This window comes from Rissa tridactyla, chromosome 4, assembly GCF_028500815.1.
Source record: "Rissa tridactyla isolate bRisTri1 chromosome 4, bRisTri1.patW.cur.20221130, whole genome shotgun sequence".
Lineage (NCBI taxonomy): Eukaryota > Metazoa > Chordata > Aves > Charadriiformes > Laridae > Rissa > Rissa tridactyla.
In genome coordinates this window covers 67,284,119-67,296,787 of record NC_071469.1, presented here as the reverse complement: position 1 = coordinate 67,296,787, position 12,669 = coordinate 67,284,119, and positions in this window count along the sequence as shown.

Here is a 12,669-nt window from a genome sequence, read left to right as displayed (position 1 = left end):
CCCCGTTTGGAGCTCTGCTGAGGGCTACAGCTCTCCAGCCCCAGCTCTGCCCTCACCAGCCCGTGCCTGTGCAAGGAATCACACGCCATCTGATCAGCACCAGACCCGCGTGGGTTTGAAAGAGGTTTGTCTGCACAAGTTCCATTTCAAAGAGGGGGGCCAGGGTTGCTCCTACCATATTGTCCAACATAGCGAGAGATGGAAAGGGATGAACTGTTCGGTGTTTAAGCTCATCTGAATCCTGCAAAGTTTAGTTTATTTTTGTAGACAACTTCTATGGAAAAATAATAAAAATACATCTCTGATGTATGTGGTTGTTAGGAATTACTGAAAAGAAAATGGGATGTTTTACCTCAGACCAGGACATTGGTTATTTTTATTAAGTAGGTGGTTCTTCGGTTCTTAAAATCAAGAGCTGAATAATAAAAAGCAATGGGCACACGGACAAATCCTGTCTCCGTCAGCAGGGACTGTTGGATTAGAGACTGTTTAGGGACAGGGTGTGAGAACCTGTGTACACACGCCGGGCTCTGGGAGCATCCCACCAGCAGCCCTCTCTTCCTTTGAACATCCACCCGGGAAGTGTGACCTGCCCAGGGACTGAGCTCAGGCTCCTGACTAAAGTCTGTCCTTACTTTGTGGCATATTTTATTACTTGACTGTCATTTTTCCAGAAAGGCAGGATTTTATTCAAATTACCTTAAATGAGGCCATCATTGCTAAACCCAATTAAAACAGGACAGGCGCTTTGACTCAATGCAAAAAATGCTTTCAAGCCTGTATGTTATTTCACCGGACTCTGCCCTGTTCCCTCCGTACACACAGGCTTTCTACAGTGTTTGGAGACCTACACATGGAAGGCTGCTGCCTGCGCCTGAGGCTGAACAAATGCTTACCTACCCAGAAATGCACAATCCCTGCCAGTCCGAGGAACCACAGTGTTTTCAAGGGCCGTGCGCGGCAAACTCTGGATGCAATGCCTGGCATTGGACTCACAAAATGAATGTCCTGGACTGTCCCTGGCACGAAGGACAGAACAGCTCTTCTGGGCTTTCTCTGTGCCCTGACCCACATCCAAGACCATGCCTGGGGTCTCTGGACCAGAGTGAGCTGGGACATGCCAGACACAGGCTGGGGACCCATGCTGGGGAACCAGCCCTTTCTCACACTATTAGAGGAGGATTAGCCTCTTAATCTGTGGTTTAATTTCCAAGAAGTAAATGGGTTTTTAAGATGATATCCTTATCACTTAACTGGTGCTTTGATTTAGCAAGTGAGGAGATAAGAAGCGGCAGCACACCACCCTCCCGTGCATGTGAGAGCACACCAAAGGCCCTGCATCCCCCACGCTCTGGTTGCACCTCCCCCCGCCTTGTCCCAGCGCCACACGAGGGACTCTGCCCAGCTTGTGCCGCCACCACTCCGCAAAGATAACGCTGCCCCCAAGGCGGGAGCGCTCGGGCACCCCAAGCTGGGGGTGGGCAGTGCCTCCAGTGCTGCGAGAAGCAGCTGGAACATCCTCCCTGCTGCCAGAGCTGCCCTTCCAGGTGCCGCATGTTGTGGAAAAGCAGGATGTCCGTGTCTTGGGGCACAGGGCTTGGCATGGGGGATGCCACTGCGGCTTTGGGATCGTGCCCAGTCTGGGATCCCGGGGGAACGCCGAGCTGCTCTCTTCCCTGGCAGCAACATCCCGGTCTGTTTTATTCAAGTGACATTTTGTAAGTCCGAAACAATAAATTGTTTTTACGGCAAATGGGTTTTTGACTTAGGACTTTCCCAAGTGTTTTGTTTGATGGGGCAACTGGGTTGCGTATCAGTCTGAGACATAACATTTGGGCAAAATAGCATCACACCCATAAACACAGCAGTATTCAGTACATTATATGCAAGGGTCAGCTGTATAATTTAACATTTATTTTGCTTGTACTGAACAAGTGGTGACCATTTGAAGAAAGCACATAAAATATTTGAAATTACTGCTGTCGGGAAATTAATGACACGTTTTCCTACGCCATTTCAGCAGCTATAAGAGTTCTGTTCTACATTTCACTGGGAAAGGTTGTTGGATTTAATAGTCGAAAAGAAGGTAGAACAGGTAATGTATGGATGAAAGTGATCATACTTGTATGATTTAGGATAATCATTTAAGAGAAAGGGAATGAATTGTGAGACATAGAGCCTGTGACTCTGCAGCATAATTTTATTATTGCCTACTGAAATTGGCTTCATCTCAGTTACTTTAGCCCTTAGAAAGTTTGAACAGATGGCATATCTTGCTCTAACTGTATATCTAATTTAGTTTGCATGACTTTTTGATTATGTATATTTGAATTAATGGGTTTCTCTATGTTTGTTACATCATCAGGTTAATGGTGTTTAAAAGACGGTCATATGTATCAATTCTCCCTTGGTCAAGAGTCAAAAGTAAATGTAACTTACGATGAAAAAAATGGTGCTGAACAGTGAAATAAATCTACTAGGGATAAATAGATTTATCCTTGCTAAATCAGGCACAGTTCTTCGCTGCCTAACCTACGTAACAAGGGAAGTGAATGGTGACTAGAGGAGTGATTAATCACTGTATCACACGTGTCATTACTGCATCAATAGGACAGGAAATCAACATTCTTTGAATCTTTAGAAAAAAACCCCTGCAGTCAGATATTGCTTTTTAGATGTTATGGAAATAAGGAGTCAACCTTCTTGGTTTCCTTTTGAAAAGAAAATTCTTAGATAAGAAGTCCTTTATCAATCATGTGCAAGGACTTCAGCTTTAGGCTGCAAGTATATTTTCCGGCTGGTATGGCTCTGAGAGGAGGAGGGCATAAAATGCTGAGGTGCAGTGTTCAAGCATACTTGAAGTTTTTTCTGTCTTCCCAAGGTCCAAATGCTCTGTTTAATTGCTAGCATTGGTCAAACTGCTAAATGGTACTCCCGAACATCTGTCCCAGCCCAGCCAGCTGTTGCATTCAGCCTGACCATCTCTTTCCCCGTGCAGTAGTCACAAACACCCATAAAACTAGGTCTGTCTTCCCAGAAGTGTCTAAGGAGTGGATTATTCATATGCAAATGCCCATCCATATCTGCATGCAAACAAGGAGTTTTGTGGCTAATGAGTATTCTTTTATGTTATTTTTGCTGCAACTTAGAAGTAGGGTTGAAGAAACATGATCATGTGCCTAAGCATATATCAACAGCAGTGAGCGCTTAGTGCGGCACTGAACAGCTGTCATAAGCAAATTTCATTCGACTACTTTATTTTTGTTGTTTTTCCCCATGTTTTTAAGGCTGTTTTATCCCTCTACATTTCTACATATGTTACAGAGAATTTCAATCAGTCATCTCACAATGGTTATTCAGCACCACATTAGACTGGCACAAGAATTCTCCATTCACAAGGCCCACAGGCTCAAAGCTTTCACAGTCTGAGATATCTGAGGGGGCAGGTTATGTTATTTTACTTTATGTGGCAAAAAAAAAAAATAGATGATTTCCCCCCCCCCCCCCATTTTGGCCAATCAGGCACAATTCCCAGCTGCAGCTTCTCTGACTCTTACCCCTTTAGAGAAGCGGAGATCTGTAGTTCAGCAACACCATAGACCAGAAGCAGCATTTAAAGGTTAAAAGACTTAAGGAACCTTTCAATTATTGAAGCTTTTTCTCTCTTTGGTAGAAAACCAAGAGCTGCATCTCGCAGGAGCCGGCTGGCTGGGAGCGCTCCTCGCCCCAGCTCTTCTGCAGCGCTGGCCTTGGCTGGGCACAGCAGCCCTTGCAGCCCACCATCCTCTGACCAGGTACAATTTCATCGTAAAAACCTAATCTAACGTTCCCGAAACGCTCCCTGCGCCCTGCTACAAACATACTCTGTGGCACCGCCCTCACCGTGTTTTACCACCCTTCTTTTGTGTCTTCAGCAATTTTATCAGCAAACGACTCGCGTCCTCTGCAGATAGAAAATAGAGGTTAAAAGCTTTGGTCCTGCATTTGGTAATTCCTAGCTGCTGGAAGGGAGGAGTCTGTGCTGAGCCTCATGTGCCAGCTGCTCCCGAGGCCCCACCAGCCCAGATGGGGGGTGGGAAGAGAGAAAAACTCAGGTACATAGAACAAATCTATAAATTCTTAAACATAACCCGACAGATTTCCCACTGATTTCCCATGTTTGCCTTAGAAAGTTCAAAAAAGCCACTAGCTTTTTATTATTTTTTTTCCCCAGTAAAAAGCTGTTAATTTTGTTTCAAAAGGTTGAACTGTAAATGGGGAAAAAAGGTTTGAAATGTTTCCAGATGCTGGCTCTGTTTTGTAACCCTGTAGCTTGGAGAAATGCGGTAGATCAGAAATGTTTTTTCAGTTCATTTGAAATCAAAGCAGAACGGCAGCACTCTCCAGCGCAGAGCTCTGCTGCCTAATTTCACCTGCAGTATGCTATAGGCTTTCTGGGACGGCGCTTTCACATAGGCTGTAGAAATTTAGGATTTGTGCATCACTGTACATCAAAGTTACACAGATATTGCCAAACTAATAAGAGTAATAAGACAACATAATAAAAATAAACTGTAACAGTAAGTAATTAATGTTTCCACAAGACTCACCTTTCAATGTGAATTATCCAAAGGTTTAATTTTACAACAGTGTCCCTTATAAGTAAAACTAAAATAGGGATATAGTTAGCAGTGACTCTGCACTACGCTTCTTTCTTATTTTGAGTTTAATTTTTAGAAAAAAAATCTGTGTTTTTTAGGATTTAAATGGCAGTATGTCTTATGGACAGAGTCATTACAGGTGGTAACAGATGTACCATCCAAATACTGGGTGTCGTCACTTGATCAGTCCCCACAGTCGAGAATGCTGATGCGGGAGTGGGCAGAGGAGGGGTTAGCATCCGTGGGCAGGGGACAGGCAGGGGTACAGGCTCTGGGGCAATAAACAACTTTTATTGAACCATTTACAATCCATCCCACAAAAAACGGAACTTGTGCTACTGCTGTCACCACAGAGACACTCGTAACCACAAGTGGTACATTTCTTCCCAGTCTTTGGAGTGCTTCCCTGCCTTTTTCCTGACATAGCCTTTGTGTGAACAGGAGATGCCTACAAGGTCCCTCTGAGCCACGGGGACTGGGCCATCACCACTAAGGGGCTAAGGAAGGCTGGGGCACCATCACCGCGAAGGGGCTGAGGAAGGCTGGGGCACCATCACCACTGAGGTGCTTGCTTGCGGGCAGTTTTCTCTGGTTCTCTTCCCAGTGGAGCTGCAGGTCTGAGACCTTCCCAGCCCCCTGGTGTGTCTTCTGCAGGGTGGCCAGCCCTAGTGCCCAGGCAGGGCCACCAGGACCACCAACATCCGATGGGGCTTGGCTCACCTGGGAAACCCCTCTGATGGCGAGGCTCAAAGCTGCTGTGACTGCTCCGATAGTCCTGATGTGCATCTGCTCATGAGTGCCAGGAAATGTGACTGCTCCATGGACATCAATAACTGCAATTCCTTCTTGAAAGCTGTATCAACACACTTTGCTAATAATACCGCATAAAACAGGCCCAAAAAGGTACTCCTTGTGCACATCACGTTTGACATCACTTGTCACAGGTGTGATAGGACTCATTCAAACTTTTCTCTCCCAATTACGACAACTCCAAATTGGTAGGATTTCTCTCAGCCAGGCAAATCTCTCAACGAAGCTCTAAGTTTATCTTCTCATTATGCAGGAGATTTCCATCAGTTCAGTGAAAGCACTACAGAATTAGAAATTTTGCTCCTGCCGTGTGTCCCTCGGCTGGGCTGGAGCAGCCTGGCAATGCAGCAGCTGGCCAAGTGGCAGCAGGAGCATCCCCCTGGGGAGGGGACCTCCGTCTGCTCCACCTGGATTGTTTTGTGGGTCTCCTGCAGGCCTTCACAGCTGTTTTACCTCTAAGGTTCTGTGGGATGATCTTGCAGCCAGCAGAGACCCTGGGGCAGCAGCACTGCCAACAGCATGGAGGAATCCCACCTCCAGCTTCAGCACCAAGAGCTGCACCCATGAGACGTGGGTGAGTGGGAGAAGCACCTTCAGGATGGAGTTTAAAGCTGGTCTTGGAGTCACGCTGCACCCGCCACAGCTGATTTAAATTATCAGAGCCTCTATAATCGGTAGCAGGTCTCTTATCAGCCAATTCCTACCCTCACTGCTGCCAGGACATGCCCTGGCTCCCCTTGCCGTGAAGACAGACCTGCGCTTCTGCTTTGGCCCTGTGTGCTCAGGGAACCGTGAGGGTTTCCGTTATAGGGAGAGGGAATTTCTCAACTGTTTCACATTTCTCCCTTGGATCTTCCATGCAATGCATCTGTTTGTAGGTCTCCTGCACACAAAATATGCAGATAGGTAAGTAGGTAGGTGATAGGTAGTAGGTAGGTGTAGATGGGTGGGTGGGTGGATGGATGGATGGATGGATAGATGATAAAAAGGCTGAGTTACACAGTCCTACTCTTTCAGCTACAAGGAACCAATATACATAAATTAACACATTGCAACCTGATAAGTTTAATAATTTTCCTTGTTGTTTCCAGCAAAATATAGCAAAAGAAATAACTTTTTTTTCAGAGAATATGCGAAAAAGACTCCGTAACTGCTTGCCCCAGGAAGCCATTGAGTGTAGGAATTTTGTAAGGTTTTTACCTGTCTTGTTCTTAGTGGCATTTAACCTACCCCTTATTAATGTTAGTGATTTTTGGGAGCAGTATTTAGCACCCTTTCTCTTTCAGGAATTTTAAAGTAATATGCATGTACATATGCACACAGCTAGCGGGGAGAGGATGGGCAGGTTACCCTTTTGTTTTATACCCTGTGTTGACAGGATCTTACCGTTTAGCTGAAGCAGTGAATCCTCGTGCTGTGGCTGGCAGGTATTTCCTCAAACAGATCTCTGTCCCCGCAGTTTCTGCGGGTGGTTTGTTCCTTTGTGAGTCTCTGTGGTTAGCTTTCTATCCTCGCGCTAGCTTGTGTACCCAAATAAAAATAAGCAAAGTAGCCTGGGTCTGTCCCGCATGGCCAAAAAGTGCTGGAGTAAAGTTAATGGCATGTTTCTGCTGTTCTTTCTCAGTATTGAGCAGACTGGCGAGCGGTGGGTATCTAGCTCGCCGTCTAGAAGATGAGCGGTGAGACGGGCTGTGGTGCTGCTGTGCAATAATTTTATTGGCTTGACCTTGCGCCCTGTTGAGAAGATGTCCACAAGATAAAGCAGTCCCATCAATAATTCAGCACAGATGCCGAGTGCGCTGTATGCATGAAAGAAGATGCAGGGAGGGATGGGCACAAGCGGGAGCCCAGCTCTCAGCAGGATGCGCCCGTCCTGCAGCCAGGGACAGGCTGGTCATCACTGGCCACTGGTGCCAGCGCTCACACCTCTAAAAACACCGGTTAAAATGGGACAGGAGGAGCATAAACCCACTATCTCCTTTGCATCTGCTGCTGATTGGCAGGCTGGCTGGCACCTGGAACTGCGGGGCTACTCTGACCAATTTATCTTGCGTTAAAGCATTTTTTTGCATTTTGATGCTAATGAATTATGAAACCTGTAATTAGTCCATATCATTCATCATCAAGTCTGTCATTTAGCCTTTAGATGGAAAGGCTCTATTTGTTGTATATGCTATTTATGTAATGAGTATTTATCTTTATTTGATTATAATTATTTTATCTAGAAGGTGCCCCTCTGTTAAGGCACTTGGGAAGCTACATATGCAATTAAGAAGAGCATGAACCTGTAGATGCAAATCCTAAAAGTACAACATGGAAGAAGCAGATAACAACAGCAGTGGGAAAATTGCTTCGGGGGGAAAAAAAAAAGCTTACAATGTAGAAATATGATGAAAGTTGGTCAGTAGTTGCAGGGTTGTGTGTGGAGCTGCCGGATCGCGGCCGCAGGCAGAATGTGAGACCCAGGAGCCTGCTTTGTGCTCACTCCCTGTCCACCTGAAACCTAGGCTGCATCGCTCTCAATTTCCTCCACTGCACTAATGCACCCAAGAAAATGTCTATAAAAGTGTAAAAGAAAAGTCTGCTAGTGTGAGTTTGTTTGGTTTGGAGCAGGGTGGAAGGACGAGTTCCATCCAGGAAGGGATTTCGCCGTGTCATTTCTTAAGTCAGCGGTTTCAGCTCCCCAGCATCTCGCTGCCAGGGTGCCGTTTTCCACGATGCTCTGGTGCTGAGCGAGGGCGGGCAGCCAGAGCACGGGCTCTTCCCGGGTCTCGCCCAGGGCACTCCGGGGGAATCTGAACATCCCGGGAGCTTGCCAGCAGGTCTCCTGCTGTTGTGCCGGGTCGGTTCTGCCACCGTCTCCTGATTTTTACAGTATCATTTCTACATCTTTGCGCTTGAGGCTGGTCTGCCCTACAGTGAAGCCGGTCCTTGTTCCCGCTCCCCCAAAATCTGTATGGGGAAAGGCAAAAAAATCCAAACAACCCCAGAACCAGACGGCCTTTTTATTCCGGGTCTTGAGATGAGATGGAGCGCGGTGTGACTCATAGCACTGGGAGCTTTGTCATGCAAGAGCAGCTGCAGTAACTGTCTTCTGCCTTGATGTCCTGCAGGAAGGAGCTGTTATCTCAGCTGATACGACCTTCGCTATGTGACAGGGTATTTGATTTCAGCACTTGCCCTGTATCACACTTGACAGGTTGTGTTTAGATCAAGCATATCATCTTAAAGAACAATCTGTCCTGATTTAGTGATGCCAATGGGCAGATTCTTCTCCATTTCCATAGCAGCTTGTTCTCCGTTTGATCAACCTTGTTGTTAAAAATGTGTTTCTAATTTTGAACATGAATTTTGAATCGGTTCTCGTGTCTTTTCCTGCTGGAATGAAGTCCCCTAAGTCTCCAGAAACATTTCTTTCTGAAAGAAAGACAGTTCCAGGGGTGGTCAAAGAGGGTGTAAAGCACAGTATTTAACAGGAACCCTGCAACGGTGGCTGTTCTTGATCTGCTGATGGCTATAATCAAAAACTATTACTTTTTTGAGAGACCTACTTTAATGATGACCCAGTCACTTCTCCCTCCTTTATAGCAGGAAAATACTGTTGGCTTGAATGGAAACTTTTTTTTTTTTTCTAAATGACAACAGATCAGCAAGTAGAAGGAGAAAAGATGTGAAATCCACTTGTGTAATTGCCACTTTCCAGGAGTCTCCTCGCACGTATGCTTGTGGGTGAACTCGGGTGCCCTCGTGCCCTGTCAGCACGGATCAGCTCACACGCACATACCCCAGACATTCCCAGCCTGCCCTTGAGCACTGGGGGATGAGTCCTGGGTGGGGAGGAGACCCTGCAGCCGCTGGTCCCATCCCTGGGAGGGCAGGTCCTCTGCCGTACAGGTAGGACCCCGGGACACTCTGCCGCTGGCTGGCACAGCCAACCCAAACCGGCTCCACTCTCTGTTCCTGCAGGTTTCGAAAGAAACTGCTGTCAGAACAGCTGGGAAAGAGCCATTGTAGGGGGATGCGAAACAACTGTACTGACGAAAGGGAAAGAATAAAGACCCCAATAAAAACTGGGGGAAAAAACAGCCTATCCAATTTCCGCTCAGAAAGCAGGCTTCCCGACAGTTAACTAGATAACTGCCATAGATGGCTGCCAGTATAGGAGCTGAAGCACACACGGAAATGAAAAACAAATTAATTTTTTTTAAAAATAATGAAATAAATTGCAGTTATATTGTTACGTTCCTTGAAATATCTCAGGTAAACCGCATTGGTAGTATTGTCTCTGTTATTACCTACCTGCGTCTTGAAAAGGGGAGTCAGTAGCCCCCAGTCAGAGAACCTTGAGTTAAACGCAATAATTACACTGCTGTTTTTTTCGCTTCCGCAAATGTCTGACGCTTCCATCCAATCGCCCATGATGGTTATTCTGAATGGCATCCGTGATGCAGGCAAGCAATTTGCACGTGAATGAGAGCTGTTGGAAATGTCTTGATATCAAGAGCTTCTACTGGACATTGTGATGGGTCTGAAGCAGCGTCTCCTGCTCCTTCTTCTTCCTGGGCACGGCCAAAACATCTGTGCAGGGCCAACAGACCTACAAGAGACCTCCACACAGGGGGGACCTGTTGGCCCATGGACTGGCACTAGGTGGCTAGTTTGCACTTGACTTGCTCCTGGGACTCACACAATCTAAAACCACGCAACCTGAGGGTATCGGTCTAAGCAGAACTGATTAGTGCCCGTTCACAGATAACTGCTGACCCTACCCAGGGACCACCGGATTGTCCCTGCCCTGGGCTCGCTGCGAGGCGAAGGGAAGGGCAGAGGAGCCACGGGCAGCACCTGCCCCCAGGAGACACCATGAGGCTGGGGACCTCAGGACCGTGGGGACAGAGGGACCGTGATGCAGATGGAGACAGTGCCAGCACAGGTGGGGCTCCAGGGAGGTGGTGGACGTATGAGGTTAAGATTGCACTCTGAAAAGACAAACTGGCTGGTCAGAAACACCTTCTTGTCTGTATTCTCTAAGCGTATGAATGTACCCAGAAGCAAAGAACAGAAAGGTGAAAAAGAAAAATGAACTTATCCACATTTCATGAAATTACTTTCACTCCCAGCTCCAGGTTTCACCCAAGACGAGCCGCAGGTTACAGGAATTTCAGCAAGAACTGGGATTTCAGGCACATCCCTCTCTACCATTCTCAACTAGGCAAACTCCAGATTTTTCTCCTCTTAATTGCCGCTTTCTGTTGGCAGCGTCATGGCAGCCGAGCCCTCTCCTGGGGAACTGCATCCCCACTCCAGCCAGGGCTGGGGCGATGGACACGCCAGGGACTGGAGGTCCAACCAGACAGAAGAAACTGTTGTCACGAACATCGCGGGCAGAGCAGGGCACTCTGCCGGGGGCCATGCGGGCACCCAAAGTGCCAGCAGTGCTGCCCTCCCATTGCTTGTGGTAACGCTGGGACAAAAAAGCCCAAAATCTCACTCATTTGACCTGCCCTGGGAATCTCTGCTGTTCTCCAGGAATGATTTCTGTATTCTACAGCACCAATTATGGGATCCCATAAACTGGAATAAATCTCTACTGGTATTTAAGGTGATTTAAAATACTCTCCTGGTAGAAAAAATAAATTTGGTTTTTGCCATTTAAGAACTTTAAATCATGAATGCATGATACAAACTGAATTAAAATCACCTGCTGCCCTTCAAAAGTAGTTTGCATTGTTATAACAGTCCTCAAATAGAGGAGTTGTAAAAATCATTTCCATCCATTCACAGTGATTTACTGTGCATCACAGCATAAAGCAGCCCTATAAATTATTTTTGTATCTAAGTTCTTCAAAGTTTTCCTATCCTATTAGAACAGTTAAGTCTGCGCTAAAAATAATTTAAACTCCATTAAACATATTCAAAATATTTAAATCAATCCAATGTTGATCGAAAAACATTTTATATCATTCAGTCTCTAGTGATAAATTATTCTGGATGTATATTACATGAAATTTCAAGATGTCAGATTTCAGTTGTTTAATTTTGCGTGTATCATTTGAAATGCCACGCTGCAAGAAAGCAACGTTGAACTTCCGCAGCACTGTAAGGTGAAGGCACTTGGAAGCGGGGATTCGCTTCTGCTGTCTGCAAAAACTGCGTACGATCCAGCCTTTTAAACATCCCATCTTCTCCAGTGCCACAATATTTTGTAAATATTATGGTGAATGCACGAGTTAATAAAGACCACCACCATGCGCAGCATGCTTCCATGCAGACCCCTGTCCTACCAGGGGTCATGTCAAATCGTACCGACCTAAAGAGACACTTTTCACGTGACTGGGAATAAATGCCTGGTCTCTCAGAACTGGCACAGAGCAAAATGGTACTTATTTACCTTTAATGGTGGTCAGTCTAACTTCATGGTCTCATTCGTAGAATCACAGAATGGTTTGTGTTGGAAGGGACCTTTAAAGGCCATTTAATCCAACCCCCTGCAATGAGCAGGGATATCTTCAACTAGACCAGGTTGCTCAGAGCCCTGTCCAACCTGACCCCAGCTTTCCTGGAGCCCCTTTAGGGACTGGAAGGGGCTGGAAGGTCTCCCCGGAGCCTTCTCTTCTCCCGGCTGAACCCCCCCAGCTCTCAGCCTGTCCTCCCAGCAGAGGGGCTCCAGCCCTCCCAGCATCTCCGGGGCCTCCTCTGGCCCCGCTCCAACAGCTCCGTGTCCTTCTGCTGTTGGTGCCCCGGCGCTGGAGGCAGCACTGCAGGGGGGTGTCCCCAGAGCGGAGCAGAGGGGCAGAATCCCCCACCTTGCCCTGCTGCCCATGCTGCTTTTCACTGTTCCTGAAGGAAAATGAGAAACAAGACTCAAATGTTCTGTTGGGTTTAACTCCACACCTCCCTGAGAGGTCAGACTTTGGAGTGATCTGCCAGACTCTTCCTCACCAGCTAAAAAGAACAAGAGACCTCCAATTTTCTCCCCAGACGGCATTAAAGGCTTAAATCACTTTGCAGTTCTGCTTTGCAAGTTTTCCAAATTTGGATATTTAAGACACAGCGTAGGATAGTGTTTCCCTCTATTCTGCCTCACAATTTCTATGCTCAGAGAACATTCTTGAACAGCCCCAAACCACTGAAGTAGTTAAAAAAAAAAAAAAGAACAAAGTCCTTGAAATAAGTTATTTAGACACAGGGAAAAGTAAAAAAATATTTGTGAGTAAAA